The sequence below is a fragment of the Dendrobates tinctorius genome, unplaced genomic scaffold (genome assembly GCF_039654945.1).
Source record: "Dendrobates tinctorius isolate UK_male_01 unplaced genomic scaffold, ASM3965494v1 ptg000098l, whole genome shotgun sequence".
In the NCBI taxonomy this organism is placed as follows: Eukaryota; Metazoa; Chordata; class Amphibia; order Anura; family Dendrobatidae; genus Dendrobates; species Dendrobates tinctorius.
This window is the reverse complement of record NW_027361766.1, coordinates 23,061,819-23,079,700: the sequence shown is the minus strand read 5'-3', so window position 1 is coordinate 23,079,700 and position 17,882 is coordinate 23,061,819. Positions and strand designations below refer to the sequence as shown.

The 17,882-nt window shown below is 43.4% G+C and overlaps 1 long non-coding RNA gene across 1 annotated transcript; it reads right to left on the bottom strand.

Moving 5' to 3' along the window:
- Nucleotides 1-5,487: 5,487 nt before the first annotated feature.
- LOC141099112 (uncharacterized) lies at nucleotides 5,488-9,489 on the bottom strand. The gene is made up of 3 exons (XR_012234415.1): nucleotides 9,029-9,489; nucleotides 8,142-8,899; nucleotides 5,488-7,994 (listed from the first exon to the last, which is right to left on the bottom strand). It is a non-coding gene; the product is annotated as an uncharacterized lncRNA (long non-coding RNA).
- Between the last annotated feature and the right edge of the window lie 8,393 nt (nucleotides 9,490-17,882).

Genomic DNA, 17,882 nt, shown 5'->3' with positions numbered 1-17,882 from the left:
GGTGAGAGAATATAAAGTCATGTGACCCAAGCCTAAGTCTATACAGAGTCACTACGGACAATTCAACATTGATCTATTGATGTTGGGCAAAATATTACAGGGGATTTCATTGCAAAGGCTAGAAAAACATAATAACTAATGTTTAGAGGAATTGCATGAGATTAGAGAATGGGATTTGCTTTTTTCTCAGCAACAGACTAAGGCTAGTTTCACACTAGCATTTATTCGACGCAGCGCATGGCGACGCTAAGCCCCACCCCCCGCCGGCTCCCTGCCTGCCCCATCCGGTCATCGCCACCTACTATCGCACATGGACGCTTGAGATCTGCGCACCCTATCTTTAGCATAGGGTGCGCAGATCGTGCGCTAGTAGGATTTTGGCGTGCGCTGCGCAGTTTTGAAGGTGCGCCGTGCGCGCCGAAATGCAACATGCTGCGTTTGGCGCGCACGCGCGCACCTTCAAAAGTGCGCAGCGCACGCCAAAATCCTACTAGCGCACGATCTGCGCACCCTATGCTAAAGATAGGGTGCGCAGATCGCAAGCGTCCATGTGCGATGATAGGCGGCGATGACCGGATGGGGCGGGCAGGGAGCCGGCAGGGGGCGGGGCTTAGCGGCGCCGTGTGCTGCGTCAAATAAACGCTAGTGTGAAACTAGCCTAAGCTGCGACATCAAATGCATCTCATGGAAGAGTGGAGCTGTGTCTAGAAAGAAAAGTGACTTTTCTGTAATGTCGATTAGTTCTGACCGCCAGTACATTCAGAGATATTTTTTATCATTTGAATACAGTTGGTATAATTGTACAGTAATTCATGAATTGTCTACCCTATGTGACATCTGCCATTTCCCGGCTCTGATGTTTGAGTAGAAGGAGGGACGACAAAATTAGTAATTCTTTACAATTGTTTTCTTAGCTTCCATTGATTTGTAATTGGAGCTGAAATGTCATTGTATGCTGGTTCTTGAAATGTTGACTGAAAATTCGAGTACCACTGCTTTGTGTTACCAGTCTATTTCTATGCTCAGTATCTTTGGCTTTCTACCATAGGTTGTAAATCCAAGCTAGTAACTGCTATAACCTGTGCATGGGACTCTCCATTAGGTCTATTTTTTTCAAAAGTATGGTTACTGAGTTGGAGAAAGCCATCGTTGTAAATCTACCAACCCTTTTTTTTTCTTGTTCTTTTTTTGGTGGAAATTCTGACTAGGCAGAAGACATGCTAGAGGGCAACCTGCTTAAAGGGAAGCTGTCACTAGATTCATCCTGCTTGAACTACGTTCAGCATAGATCAGAGCCTGGCTGCACAGTTGCGATCAGGTATGTCTTCCCTGTCCAAGACCACAGGGACAGACCAGACAAGTCCGGCGCAGCCCCATGTTGGCTTCTCCATACCCCTCTCCAGTTGATTAACATGACGTTCTTATGTATACACATCGGAAAGACCTATCCGTCAACTTGGGCGAGGAGAAGCCGGTTGGCAGCTACACCTGACTAGTTCTCGCTCTTCCTGTAGTCCCCGTCCGGCTCTTAAAACTGTGTTTTCTTTGAAAAGTTACTTTCAATGGTTGGATTCTAAATCATGGAGCACTTGCGTTTTTAAGTAAAAGAGCCGCCTTGTGCAGTGCAGCACTAATGCTGCATTCTGTCAAGGTGGCTCTTTTGTCTAGCGTCCCTTCCAACGCAGAAATAATAGTTTATAACATTGGTCAGATATACCAGAATTTGACTGGGGGGGGGGTGGGCAGGTCTTTCCCCCTCTGACACCGACGCCTTGCATCAATCATTCATTTTGTCCTTATGGCTTTGCTCCGCCTCCTCTGTGTTCAATTTCAAATGCTGGCGCCTGCGCTGTAATATATTTTCTTGGGCATGAGCAGTTAGCGCTGCCCGTTCTCTCACATCACTTCATGGCCTGGCTTTCGCGCCTGCGTGGACAGAGATCCCGCCCCGCAGTTGCTTATGATTTATTCACACTGCGGGGCGGGATCTCTGGCAGCGCCTCCAGAAATGATCACATACAACTGTCACCAGAAACAGCTGATTGTGGGGTGCCCAGTGTAGCACCCCCACCTATCTGATATTAATGACCTATCCTAAGGATAGGCCTTCAATATAAAGGTTCTCGACAACTCCTTTAAGCACTTTGCTTTTTTCCCACATGAAACACCCCCAGCACTGCAACTGCATAGAAAAATTCATGAGACTGTCCCATGGAAAACAGGATTGTTGGGAGGTAGTCATGCTGAGACTTATCAGTAATGCTCAAAGCTGTATTAGGAACATGATGATAGCGGCAAAGCCAAAAGCAGCAGGCAGTTTTCCCGCCATGCCGTTACCTAGCTCATGCTGCATATTAATCAGATTTTCATAATGGATTTAATTAGTGACTCTGAAAAGAAAAATAAAAGGTGTTATTCTGTTTCTCATGTTTTTATCTTTAAACATTGTATAGTTATTTTTATATCCTGATCTTATAAGACGGTCTATTGTACAAGTTTAATAAACATCACGTTTCTTCCAGTTGTTGCCTTGGCATAATAAATGATGTCTCTACTTACACTGATTTCTGCTGACTTTTTGTTTTGGTGTTTACTAAGCAATAAATAGAAGGGTGGTCTCGTCATAACAGTTGCGACTTTTAGGGCATGTGGAGGAACATGCCAAACAAGAAGATCCACTCTGTGGATCCAATTTATTAAGACTGGCATTTCATATTCCAGTGTTAATGAAGAACTAGTTGGGAGTACAATGCACTAAATTCATTAAGAGGTGCACACCGCTTAGGCCAGGTTCACATTACGTTTAACCATAGCATAGCGTTGATGGCTGGTTAAATGGTATAGCATAACGTGATCACGTTATGCTATACCCGCTAGCGCAGATGTGTCATCTGTGCTAGCTGTGACAAAGCCTCAGACGCTGCAGCCCGCGTCTGAGGCTCCGTCACTGAATGACGGGACATCGCAAACGCGTGCCGCTTTACGGCATGTGTCGCGATGCGCCCGACAATGGAGGGCGATGGCAGCGTTATCGGACTGCGTTACACGGCATTATAACGCGGTGTAACACAGTCCATCTAACGGACTGCTAAATCAAAATGTGAACCCGGCCTTAATGAATTCAGTGCATTTTCTCAGCGATGTGCACCTCACCAGAAATGGTACTCCAGTTGCGGACTGGAGTAGCATTTCTGGTCTATAAGAAATGCAAGTACTTTTGTAGAATTTAGCAGGAGGGTGTAGTCATGCCCTGTCACCCTCCCCGACTCCCTTCCACGCTCTGACAATTTTGCCGTAGCTGATTCAAAGTGGCGAGAAAATGCCAAAAGTCAAACTTTTCAGCAAGTCAGCATGGCACAAAAATTTTGCACATTATTAAGGCTATGTGCACACATACTTTTGAGAGCTGCGGATCAGTCCCTGCGGATTTGTAAAAAAACGCAGGTAAATCCGCAGGTCAAAAGTCCTGCGGTTTCACACCTCATAATGGATAAGGTGTGAAACCGCAGCGGATTCCGCACAAAGAATTGACATGCTGCGGATTGTAACCCGCAGCAAATCTGCACGGAAAAAAACCGCACCGTGTGCACAGCGTTTTTTGTTTTACCATTGAAAACAATGGTACTGTACAACGCAGCAGAAACTGCTGCGGACCCGCAGGGCCAGAAACGCTGTGGATCCGCACCGTGTGCACATGGCCTAAAGCATTTTACGCAGTTTTCTGAACCAAAATGGTATAATTAAAAACATCAGCTCAGCGCTCAAAACATAAGCCCTCATCCGACCCGAGATCAAGAAAAGTGGAGACGCTACGGTTCTCGGGAAAATGGCCCAATTATTTATTTTTTTTTTTAACAAAGTTTGGATTTTCTTTTCAACACTTAGACATCAAAATGTCTAGGTTCTTTTTTTATCTATGAACTTGTAATGACCTGGAGAATCATAGTGGCAGGTCAGTTTTTAGCATTTAGTGAACCTAGTAAAAAAAAAGCCAAACAAAAAACAAGTGTGGTATTGCACTTTTTTTTGCAATTTCACCGCGCTTGCAATTTTTTCCCAGCTTTTAGGACACATGATAAAACCAATGGTGTCGTTCAAAAGTACAACTTGTCCCACAAAAAAACAAGCCCTCGCATGGACATATTGACAGAGAAATAAAAAAAAGTTATAGCTCTGGGAAGAAGGGTAGCAAAAAGCACAAAACCAAAAATACCTCCGGTCATGAAGGGAGTTAATGTCGAAATGCAGCTTTAAAATTAAAAATCAAGTAGTCTCCTTCAGCATCCCGGAGCTATTTCAGCAATGTCCACGTCAGATCTTTCAGTGTTCACATGACATTCGCTATTGGGCTGCTGTGCTCTCACTTCCTTCATTTGTCTGAAAATTGGAGCATGGCAGCCCAATATTGGCCTACTTAGCTGTAGGACTCGCGTGGCATAACCCTGGCAGACCTGGCACCGACATTTCCGTGTGGGAGGTGAGTATATATGTTTTTAAAAATGGAACTACTAAATTTAAAAAAGGGTTGAGGAGGTAGTGGGAACAGGGATTCTAGATTGTGAGCCCCATCGTGGACAGTGCCGATAATGTCTGTAAAGCGCTGTGGAATTAATGGCGCTATATAAATGAGTAAAGTTAATAAACCCATTTAATGTCCCCATATACAGTATATTAGACAAACGTTGTCCAAACCCACCGGTCTCAGTCTGTATATTCGGGCCTCCCTCGATTATAAGATAAGCCACCGCAAGATAAATCTGGCAGCGGCTCTGTCATAGCCCAGGAGCGCGTGGCACAGCTAGTGCTTCTCTGCCTGTGGAGCCAAGCCAGACAATTGATCTGTTGTGTATGTGGCCCCTTAATGTACAATATGTGTAAATTGTAAAGCCTCAGACATTTACCTGTACTACAAATTCTTCACTAAAATGTCTGATCCTGGTGCTAGGACAAAATGACGGGCAATTATTAAGTTTCTAGAAGTCACTTACACAGCAGATGAGTCGGATAAGAAACTCAAGAAAACGGCCAGTTATTTGTTAAAGCATGTAATTGTTTTTATTGTGAGAGTAGATTATGATGAGTAAATATAAATGTCTTCCCTTGAATTGTAGCTTTGGCCTGTCTTATACAATCCTGTTTACATTTACTAGTACCCACCAGTTTTCTTCGGTTCAGTGAATGCGTTTGCCTAGGGGCTTATGCACTTAAAGGGAATCTGTCACCAGCTTTTCCTGCCTTATCTGAGAGCAGCATAATATAAGGAAAGAGGCCCTAATTCCAGTGATATATCACTTAGCTAACTGGGTGCAGCAGTTGTGATACAATCAGAAATTTCTCTCCTGAAGATATAGATGTGCTCAGGATGCTGCCTCTGCCCACACCACTGATTAACATCTTTCTATATACAGGGCCACCATCAGGGCATTGCTGCCCTTACTACAGTATGGGGCCGGTGATTAGGAGGAAAAAGGGGGGCCTGGCAGAGGGCCCCGAGCACGCTGGCAGCCTGGTCTATGCTCGGGTCCCTGGTCCACGCTCGGGCCCCCCGACATTTTGTTCAGGGCAGGCTGCAGCTTCGAAACACCCCCCGATGCATAACAACACTGTGGTGTTTTCAAGAAACACCACAGTGTTGTAAATGCATGGGCGAACGGAAATGGGCCCTGGAGCTTTAAGCCGGGTGACTCTGGGTCCTGTTGGACCCAGGCCTCCAGTCCCCACTAGCCTCCCCCTGGGCCCTTTTGGGCGTGGGCCTCCATTGCCCACTAGCCTCCCCCTGGGCCCTTTTGGGCACGGGCCCTCAGTCACCACTAACCTCCCCCTGGCTCAGGGGGAGGCTAGGGGGACTAGGGGCTGCGTCCAACAGAGCCCATGGCGAAATTGAAATTGTGCTCCATGTTATGCCTCACCTCTAAAATACACCACATTTTTTTTTTTTACTTTTGCTGATATATTTTGGTGAAAAAGGTAACAATTAATGGAAGTGGTCATCAGAGATTGTTACCGGACTGATTGAAGGGGAGAACCACAGTGTTAGAAGTCCTGTTATTATAGCTTCTAACCAATTCCTTTTCTCAGGCGGAGCCATTGGTTTCATCTGCCTAAGCACCAAAATACCTTGTCCAACCAAGTCTTGATGATATCCATAAAAATAAAAAAAGCAGGTCTGTATATGAAAAAAATCTAAACAAAAACAGCATAGATGTTTTATAAATGTATTTGGGCAATAAAGCTGTTATTAATTTGCAATGATGATAAAAGAAAGTGTATAAATACTGTCATTTTCTGTAGAATGGAGCAGATGATGATTACGCTCCTCGGGTATTGGTTTGCACTTGTGCCGATTTCGGATTTCCAGGTCTGGATCACACATGAGAGAGGAGAAGAGCAGGAATGTGTGACGTGATTTGTGTAGTTGGAGTTTTCCTGGATTCCAACAGCATGGCAATCAACCATATGGCCTTCTGTCTGACCATGGGCAGGAAGGTGAAGGAGCAGCCGCTGCCTTCTGTCTGTCCATGGCCTTGTAGGTGAAGGAGCAGCCGCTTCCTTCTGTCTGTACATGGCCAAGTTGGTGAAGGTGCAGCTGCTGCCTTCTGCCTATACATGGCCAAGTAAGATAAGGAGCAGCCACTTCCTTATGTCTGTACATTTTCTATAAGTGAAGGAGCAGCCGCTTCCTTCTTTCTATCCATATCCGGTATGTGGAGGAGCAGCTGCTTCCTTCTTTAAATCCATAAATGGAAGGTGAAGGAGCAGCCGTTGCCTTCTTTCTGTCCATATATGGTAGTCTTCTCCTTACCACCACATTGTAGATGAGTCGTCCAGATGGTGACATGGCAAGAATAGCTGAAAGAAGTCCTTCAATTTCAGCCTTTAATTACTTGCTATGTTGATCCAGAGGAAGGCGAAAAATAACCCTGAGGATTCGTTCTTGGATTATCCTCATATCAAGGGAAAAAAATTCCTTCCTGACCCCAAATATGGCTATCGGAATAGATCCCTGGATGTTTGGTGCTCAAATCTATGTGGATGTTATGTGGTGGAAGCTCGGTAGGTTTGTCACAGTCCGGTAAATGATGATAAAAGAAAGTGTATAAATACTGTCACTTTCTGTAGAAAGGAGCAGATGATGATGATTCAGCTCCTTGGGCCTTGGTTTGCACTTGTGCCGAATTTGGACATCCAGGTCTGGCTCACACATGAGAGGAGAAGAGCAAAAATGTGTGATGTGATCTGTGTAGTTGGAGTTTTCCTGGATTCCTACAGCATGGTGATCAACCATATGGCCTTCTGTCTGACCATGGGCAGGAAGGTGAAGGAGCAGCCGCTGCCTTCTGTCTGTCCATGGCCTTGTAGATGAAGGAGCAGCTGCTTCCTTCTGTCTGTACATGGCCAAGTAGGTGAAGGTGCAGCCGCTGCCTTCTGCCTGTACATGGCCAAGTAAGATAAGGAGCAGCCACTTCCTTATGTCTGTACATTTTTCTATAAGTGAAGGAGCAGCCGCTTCCTTCTTTCTGTCCATATCCGGTATGTGGAGGAGCAACTGCTTCCTTCTTTCAATCCATAACCGGAAGGTGAAGGAGCAGCCGCTGCCTTCTTTCTGTCCATATCTGGTAGTCTTACCACCACATTGTAGATGAGTCGTCCAGATGGTGATATGGCAAGTATAGCTGAAAGAAGTCCTTCAATTTCAGCCTTTAATTACTTGCTATGTTGATCCAGAGGAAGGCGCAAAATAACCCTGAGGATTCGTTCTTGGATTATCCTCATATCAAGGGAAAAAAATTCCTTCCTGACCCCAAATATGGCGATCGGAATAGATCCCTGGATGTTTGGTGCTCAAATCTACGTGGATGTGGTGGAAGCTCAGTAGTTTTGTCACAGTCCGGTGAATGAGAAAGTCCAGTTTCGTTGTCTCATCCGATTAATGTAAATCTTCATTCCTGGATGTTACTGGAATGGGGCTGATTGTTATCAGCCTAATACTCCTGCTGTAAAAAGAGAAATATACACGTCTGAGAATCAGCTCACATTCAGTATATACAGTGTACTGGGGGATATAACAATAAGGGGTATAGTGGGTAAGTGTGTTACTGGGAAGTGACAACATTATGGATGTCCTTATGTGTTGTACTTACATAGTAATATGGGAATGGTGGGTCGGATCTGCCGCACTCCACATCGCTCCAGTCAATGGAGTAGAAGAACGGTTGGGATCTGATAGATGATGTAATGGCAAATCGGGCAGATGGAGTTTTGCAAAGAAGCTAGAAAATGGAAGAGACCATAAGTCATTAGATTATACACTACTACTGATAAGTTATTACACAATGTCTATGGACTGTCCACATCTTATCTTCTATCTCTTCTTGCAATCCCTCATCATCCTTAGCCATCTGATCTTTCTCACTCCTTTTATGATATGGATGGTATTAATGCAGATCCCTGATGGAAAATAAGGGATGTGCTCACGCAGAGACTGGTGGTACTCCTCCATTGAGCCTTCTCTATAGAATGGCCGGTTACCTACACTCATCATATATAGGATGACGCCGAATGAAAATGAATCTGCCAGATGGTTGTAGCCTTCACAGTCCATTATCTGTGGAAACATGAGATTGGAGAGAGGCTGAATATACCGGGAACAGGATTTACACAAAGAGACTATGAGGATCGGTCTGTAATTAAATGTGAGCAGGATACATTGGGATCAGATTATCCCTCAATCCTACTATCGGCACCAATCACACAGAGATGTTCCTTACCTCTGGTGCTATGTAACCCTGAGTGCCAACAAAGTTATTCATTATGCCATTCTCAAACACATTCATGGCCAAAGTTGTAGATTTTGATGTGTCTGGTGTCTTAGAGAAGGATGTTCTCTGGCTTCAGGTCACTGCAGGGAGAAGGAGAAGGAGCAGACACTGATTGTGAGGATAATTCATGAAAAGACCTTTCAACAATAGATATGTAAGGAGACAACAGAGAGTCACAGGTGACAGATTTATGGAGGTGAAATGATTACCAATGTATGACGCTGTGTTCATCCAGGAATTGGATCTCTGCCGCAAAGAGTCTGTGGAGTAAAAATGAAAGGGTGGATCAGTGGTTACATACACAATCATACAAAGAACATGAGGAGATCATACACGTGTCCTTTTCATGTCATTATTTTTTCCTGTCATCATTATTCGTTGCTCTAGGACTACAATGTGCAAGAACCCGATTATTAACATTTAGTACAAGACATTTACCTTGTTGTCTTTGTGTTAAATAACATCTACTCTGCCTTGTAGTGAAACGGGTCTCCTCCAGCCATATAGTCCATGGATATTGCATAATTGGTTTGTGTCTCCATATACGCCAACATGGACATTAGGTAGGGCACCCGGCAGCCATTCTCATGACTTCTAGCTCTTTAGAGAAAATGTCCACCCTACAAGATCTTTTGTCCATGATCTTAATGACCAGCAGTGCTTCATTGACCAGATCAAGATCAGCTGGAGAAAAATCACAAAAGATCAGACCAAAACCTCATCTATTACTGTGTAATATGTCACTAGTTTATCCCAATAATCATTACATATGAGCATCCTGTAATGAATATGTACATCCCTCCTGGGTATCTGTGCAGGATACATTGGTTGAATACGGAGGAGGATAAATTCACACTTACTTTTCCGAAGCCTCCATGTGTAAGAACTTTCTGGAATTCAAGGCTGGCAAGGTCAATAGTATTTGGAGTGTTGACCATTTCTATCATGGGTGAAATATCGATTTTAGCTTCACTAAGGTCTTCTGCTGGCATGGCTGCTAGGCCACAAGGTATCATAAGGCTTCCATCTGCTGAGATGATACAAAATTATTAACCCCTTTACAAACGCATAATGGAAATGATCGTCATGTTGTGCAGTAAATGTATAGAGCGCGCTCAGTAGCTGAGCATGCACAGTACCAGGCAGATGCTCACTGTATTACATAGCTGCTACCTGATTTTTTTTGCATTTTTTGGAGGCTCTGTATCCACCTAACAAATTGCAATAAAAAGATATCACAATGTTCTGTCTACCCAGGAAAGGTATCAATAAAAACTACAGCTTGCCAAGCAAAAAATCACACAGCTCCATCGAGTTATCAAAATCAAAAAGTTACAAAGTCTTAGAATAATGGGGACGTGAACCAATTTATAAATATAATTCCTTATTATCTGCTATAAACCCCTATGTGTGTTCAGCATTGTCATAGTTGTAAGTGACGTGGAGAAACATCTTGTGAGGTCATTTTCACCACAACTGAATTAACACAGTTAAAAAAAATAGAAGAATCTTTTTTCCACAGTTTTACCACATTTTGAACCTTTTTTCCTTGTTTTCTAGAACATTGAGTGATAAAATAAATAGTGTCCTGCAAAACTACAGCTTGGTCCAGTAAAAAAACAAGTCCACATACAGCTACATTGGCAGAAAAATAAAAAAAAAGTTATATTTTTGAAGCAGGGAGGCAAAAAACAGAATATTACCCCATCAAAAAGAGGTTAACAAATATAGCTCCAGAGCATATATTATAATTTTAAGCAGAATTATGTAAATGAGCAGGAAATGTCTAATATTTGGGCTCCCATTAATCAAAACTGTCCAATAGCAAAAAAGTTCCTGTTACCGATAGCAACGAATCACAGCACAGATTCCATTTCTTAACATTCTATAGAACAAAGAAGGCTGCATTGTGATTGGTGGTTGCTATGGATAACAAGGGCAGTTTTTCTGCACTTTTGAGAACTGTGGCCTGTACATAATATTAGGAGTATAATCCCCCTCACCCCAGTCTTATTATACAGAGCAGTTTCCATCTTACCTGGTTCTTCTTTATCCGGTGAGGTGTTTGGTGGAGAATCACTCAACTGTTTGTTCTCTGGGATGGAGATGTTCTCAGCTGATGTCCTGGACCTCCGTAATGTACCATTCCCACTTATAATGGGTTTGGCATAGATGAGACGTCTCCTACATTGGACAACCCAGTCTCTACTGTTCCTGATCCTCTTCTGGGCCGTTGACCAAAGAAAAATAAAGGGGGGACCCATGGCCGCACAGACCCCGTTTTTTCTGTTAAGCCTTCTATTGTTATGGGGTTAATATTAGGTCAATCTGAGGTTATGTAGGTTCAGTCACTGAAGCTATGTCAATGTAAACAAGCTGGAACTGGTGTTTACCGGTTCTTGGTGCCCAATTTTATTTGAATACTGATTGGCTGTTGTATTTTGGCGGGCCCAGTATGTTTCTATAAATAGCCCGATCTTATCTCTGGGGAGCATTGCGTCAGCATCTGAAGAAAGAAGATCTCTCCCACCCTCCCCTAATTTCAAATTTTTTATTTTAGTCGTGTTGTTTTTTGTGGGGAAATCGCCCAGTTATTGGGTGGATTGGTGTTGGTCTTTGGAGTATGGTTATTTATGGTGGTATCTATTTATGGCGTTAATTTATTAAAAGTTATTTTTGTAACCCTAATAAACAACACAGCCATTTCTGCCAATATTTTGTGTCAAGTCTGTTATTTGTATGAGTGGGTTTTGTGCGGCCATGTGACATGTCTCTGTGTTTCTTGGACAATCTCTTCCAGCTCTAACTCTGTGGTGACGTTTCTCCACTTATTGAGGATGTCATTTTTGTTCCTCCTCCTTATTTCAGGGACCAGCTCTCCGTTTTTTTTCAAGGAGATTATAATGGCACTCTGAAGTTCAGCAGAGGCTGCAGAGTGAGACTCCATGAGGGTCTCCATTTTCCTTTTCTTTGCAAGGATCTCATGTCTTTTGGTCTTTCTCATTTTCTCCAGAGTTTGATGTTTGAACGCCATTTCTAAGGTGTCAGTGTCCATGTCCGGTAGCGTAAAGTCTTTTCGCCCTAAAGCGAACAATGATACCTACTCTTCATTAATTCCTCTCTTCTCTCTCAGAACCCGATCTCTTTGGGCTCTTCTGTCTTTATCCATTTTGTAATCAATTTTTGCTTTGTTTGTCACAAAAAACAAAAGTGGCTGCCTCACCCTTGGGAGCAGGGCTACCACTAGGAATTTTGGGGCCCCATACTGGCAAAATTTTTGGGGCCCCCTTGAGACTCCGCCCAGGCTCCACCCAGCCCCTCCTCCACCCCTTAAACTGTCCACAGTCTCACCACTCTCTCTTGGAAAAGCTCCACTTCTCACCAATCACACATTAACAGTTCCCATCACCAGATCACACACATAGCCGGCAGCTTTTGCTTTGGACAAAAGTTTTTTTAAGCTGCCACCATAACAGGGTACACACTTTTGGCCGGGCTCTACTCTACTGTAACCTATTAAATATTTGTTAAAATATGCAATACAATTTAGGTATATTTTTATTTATTTTTGAATTTTTAAAATAACCAATAATGTCACATACTAGGAACAAATACCGCTTCACCATGTCCAGACCACATATTACCACCACATAGTGACCTATAATACCACATACAAGGAACAAATACCGCCACACCATGACCAGACCACATATTACTACCATAGTGACCGAATAATATCACATGCAAGGAACAAATGCCACTGTACCATGACCAGACCACATATTACCATCACAAAGTGACCAAATAATAGCACATACAAGGGACAAATACCACCGCACCATGACCAGACCACATATTACCACCACATGGTGACTGAATACTACAATACTGATCATTAATAAAAAAACATAATACTATCACCGTAGGTGGCATTATACACAGGAGATCTGTACTTAGTATGCAGTGTCTGTGTACAGGTAATATAGTGATCAATGACATTATACACAGGAGCTCTGTATATAATGTACAGGTAACACAGTGATCTCTGGTGACATTATACACAGGACCTATGTATATAGTATACAATGTATAGTTTCAGTGTATAGGTAACACACTAACTCACCAGTGATGTCTCTAGGTGAAGTCCTTACATAGTAACATAGTTTTGAAGGCTGAAGGAAGACCTTATGTCCATCTAGTTCAGCCTATTTTTAGTGCAGCTTTTCTGCATTGTTGATCCTGGGGAAGGCAAAAATCTCACAGAGTAGAAGCTGATTTTCTCCATAGGGAAAAAAATTCCTTCCCCTAAGCTGGGTCAACCATCTACCTATAATATTATGTTATTCGTAACCTTCTATACTGTTACTCACAAGAAAAGCATTCATTCCTTTCTTAAATTCATTCAGTGAGTTGGCCATCACCACTTCCTCAGGAAGGGGATTCCAGAGCCTCACTGCTCTTACCGTGAAGAACCCTCTTCTATGCTGGTGCAGAAATTGTCTTTCCTCCAAACTAAGAGAATGCCCCCTTGTTCTTGTCACAGTCCTTGGTACAAACAGTTTATTGGAGAGATCTCTGTATTGCCCTCTGATATACAGTACTTGTACATATCTATTAGGTCTCCCCTAAGTCTTCTCTTTTCTAGAGTAAATAGACCTAATTTTGATAACCTTTCTGGGTATTGTAGTGAACCAACTCCATTTATCATTTTCGTAGCCCGCCTTTGAACCCTTTCAAGTTCAGTAATGTCTTTCTTGAGCACCGGAGTCCAAAATTGCACACAATACTCCAAGTGTGGTCTGACGAGTGATTTGTACAGAGGGAGAATTATGTTTTCATCTCGTGTCCCCAGACCTCTTCTAATGCATCCCATGACCCTATTTGCTTTGGTGGCAGCTGCCTGACACTGGGCACTCCAATTTAGCTTCTTATTGACTAAGATTCCTAAGTCTTTTTCTATGTCTGATTTCCCCATGCTTTTCATTGATCCAGCACAGATCGCAATCACGTCTTCCAGCCAGGACTCGTCTCTGCAGGAAATAACACAGTTATCTAGAGCTCCGCTTGCAGAACACATTACTTATTTTTTCCCAACTTCTACATTACACCACATGAAGAAAAAAAGGCGACATAGTGTCGCTCTGCACAGTAACAGGACCGCCCCCCCATTTAAAACAGTATTCTCAAAAAATTAAATACATCACTGCAGTAATAATATCCCTTAATTAGCCCCTATGGTAATAATATCCCCCATCCTGACCCCCGTTTGTCTCTTTCCTGGCTTTAGCCATATGTTTTCCCATCCCGCCCTCATGAGTATCCATTCTTCCCCATATGATCTCCATCGTATCCATCCTGCCCCATGATCCTGTGCGATCTGTCTCCAACCCTGCCCCATCTGTCTCCAATCATGCTCCGTGTCTCGCATTCTGCCCCCATGTCCAGCAAAATACTGCCCCAGTCTCCAGCATTCTGCCCCCAGTCTCCAGCATTCTGCCCCCAGTCTCCAGCATTCTTCCCCAGTCTCCAGCATTCTGCCCCATGTCCAGCATTCTGCCCCAGTCTCCAGCATTCTGCCCCCATGTCCAGCATTCTGCCCCCATGTCCAGCATTCTGCCCCCACGTCCAGCATTCTGCCCCCACGTCCAGCATTCTGCCCCCATGTGCAGCATTTTGCCCCAGTCTCCAGCATTCTGCCCCAGTCTCCAGCATTCTGTCCCAGTCTCCAACATTCTGCCCCCAGTCTCCAGCATTCTGCCCCAGTCTCCAGCATTCTGCCCCATGTCCAGTATTTTGCCCCAGTCTCCAGCATTCTGCCCCATATCCAGCATTCTGCCCCAGTCCAGCATTCTGCCCCAGTCCAGCATTCTGCCCCATGTCCAGCATTCTGCCCCAGTCTCCAGCATTCTGTCCCAGTCTCCAGCATTCTGCCCCAGTCTCCAGCATTCTGTCCCAGTCTCCAACATTCTGCCCCCAGTCTCCAGCATTCTGCCCCAGTGTCCAGCATTCTGCCCCAGTCTCCAGCATTCTGCCCCAGTCTCCAGCATTCTGCCCCAGTCTCCAGCATTTTGCCCCAGTCTCCAGCATTCTGCCCCATATCCAGCATTCTGCCCCAGTCCAGCATTCTGCCCCAGTCTCCAGCATTCTGCCCCATGTCCAGCATTCTGCCCCAGTCTCCAGCATTCTGCCCCAGTCTCCAGCATTCTGCCCCCAGTCTCCAGCATTCTGTCCAGCATTCAGCCTCATGTCCAGCATTCTGCCCCCGGCCCCCCGGATTGCCGCTGTAAAAAAAACAACAAACAAACAAACTAAAAAAGCAAGTTCTCCTTACCTGGCCGCGCTCCAGCGGCGGGCGAGGCTCCGTCCCTCCACGCTGCAGTGCTGAAGCGCGCTCTAGCCGGCGACTGACAGTGACGTCGGACGCCGGCGATGTGCGCGCTGCGGCTGATGTTGGAGAAGGATCACATGATTTTTCGAACAGTGCCAATACTTTTGTCCACCCTCTTTTTAATGTTTGGTGTGGAATTATATCCAAATTGGCTTTAGGACAATTCTTTTTGCGTTTTTTCATTTAAGACAAATTAAATGAAGATAATACCAAAGAATATGTCTTTGCAAATATTTTCAGTAAGAAACTGAGTATTATCTGACAGAATTGCAGGGGTGTCAATACTTTTGGCCACAACTGTATATATCTATGTATTCTATGTGTATATATCTATTCTATCTAATCTTTTCTGAGCTGTCAGTGTGATTTTACAGTAGCCGGACATGAATTGCCGGCTTTTCAAAGGACACCGGTGCGTATAAATCGGACAGCACTCGCATGGTCCGAGTGCTGTCCAATTTTTTATCGCACCCATTGACTTGTATTGGTGATTTTCATCTGAAAATCGCAGCAAATCGCAGCATGCTGCGATTTTTTTCTCAGTCCGATTTTAGCTGAGAAAAAAATTGCTAATGAGATGTCACCTATTGAATAACATTGGTCCGAGTGCACTCCGATTTTTTATCGGAGTGCACTTGTCCGTTTTTATCTTCAGTGAGTATGAGCCCTTAATACTTTTATTGGGATGTACTCATTTATGCAAAATAGTTTTAAATTAATTTGTTAGGAAAATTACTTTTTGGGTATACAAAATAACATATCTTGTTTGCAATCGATGGCACACATTAGTGGGAGTATTTTGTAGTATAGTATCCCATAGAGAATCTTGATTTTGAAAGGAAACTAAAGGCTTTCTGACAAATCTGTTTGGGCGTACTCATTTATGCTGAGCACTGCATATTCAATGATTCTGATCCCAGTCCTATTGATCTTAAACATTTTGATTGTATAGGTGACAATGGTCAATTTAATATCAAACTCTTTAGAGACAATGTTGTAATGTATGAATCTATTGTGCTTGGATATTACCTTCTGACTGACCAGCTTTCTTTTTATTTTTCTTATCTATATAGTAACATCAGAGAATATTATTACTTTTTAAGGACACTTGGCACAACATAAGTCGGCACTTAAGAGACATTATTACATTTGAGGGTCACTCAAGAAATTAGAACTGTCAAAGGGGAACATATGGGGCATTATCATTTTCTAGGGGTTCAAAATGTGAATAATTACTTTCTATGGCACTTACAGAGGGAATTAATATTTTTAGGGGGGGATATTACCATCTAGAGGTCAAAAAGGTTGTTTTACAATGTAAGGGGCCCAGTGGTGGGCATTATTACGTGGCAGACTAAGAGGAGTACTGTTACCATGTCACACATCAGGTATAGTAATAGGGACATATATGCCATTGGGGTGTTAGCAAGACGAGGTACTTGCACAGATTGGGAATAGATGAGGATAGTGCTGAAATTGTAATAATTCAGATGCATATTTGTTGTAAATTGTATAGATGAGTTGCGGATGGAGAAGTTGTCCTGACAGTCTGGGCCAGATGGAAAAGATCGGTAAAGCGAACTATCCCATCAGAAATTATGTAAGTCACCTAACATACAGTAACTGTACATTAATTTTTTTTTACATGGTTTGCAGAACAGCTTTCTACCACTATATGGTCACTGTATGGTGGTAATATTGGTCTGGGCTTTTGTATTGTGCTATTTTTTTCCAGCAACAGCATGGTCATCTGCTGAGGTTCCCCTTTAGCCACTATGATTCGATTGTGACTCCATAGTCTTAAATATGGTTACCAAGGATAGGGATTTACTCAGAAGTAGGGATGAGCGACTTTGCCTTTTTTAGGGTCGAGTCGGGTTTCATGAAACCCGACTTTCTCAAAAGTCGAGTCAAACGAAATCGGCCGACTATAGGGAAAAGTCGGAGGCCGACTGAAACACGAAAGCCAATGCAAGTCAATGGGGAAGCAAAGTCGGCAGGGAGTGGAGGACAGTAAACACACCTACAGTGCCCATTTCAATGCCAACAACATCAATTCTTATTACTTAAGCTTGTCAACCTTAATTTACTTTATAATAATAGTTACGCATTGAAAACTGGGGGTTATTTTGCTAAAGTTGTGGGGGGAGTAGGGCTGGCTCCAGGTTTTCGTGTGCCCCGGGCGAAAGAGTGTCAGTGGGTCCCTTTCACACATATCACAATTCATGATGTTCCGATACGGCAGAGAAATATTGGTATAGTGCAATGACAAATGCTTCACTTCTTACATTACATGACTGATATCTATTTTAAATTCTACAATAGCTCAAAAACCGGACAGTATATTCCTCCATACAGTATTATGGCCACCACATAGTGTGCCATACAGAATAATGAGCCCCATTTATTTCTCCATACAGAATAATAATTGGTCCCATATAATGTTCCATACAGTATATGATGAGCTCCACATAATGCTACAGTATATGATGGTCCCCAGATAATGTGCCATACAGTATAGGACAGTCCCCATAGAGTAGAATGAGCCCCACATAATGCTTCATACAGTATAATGAGTCGCATATCAAGCTCCATACAGTATATGATGGGCCCCATATATTGCTCCTTACAGAATGGGCTCCATATAATGCTCCATACCGAATAGGCCTCATATG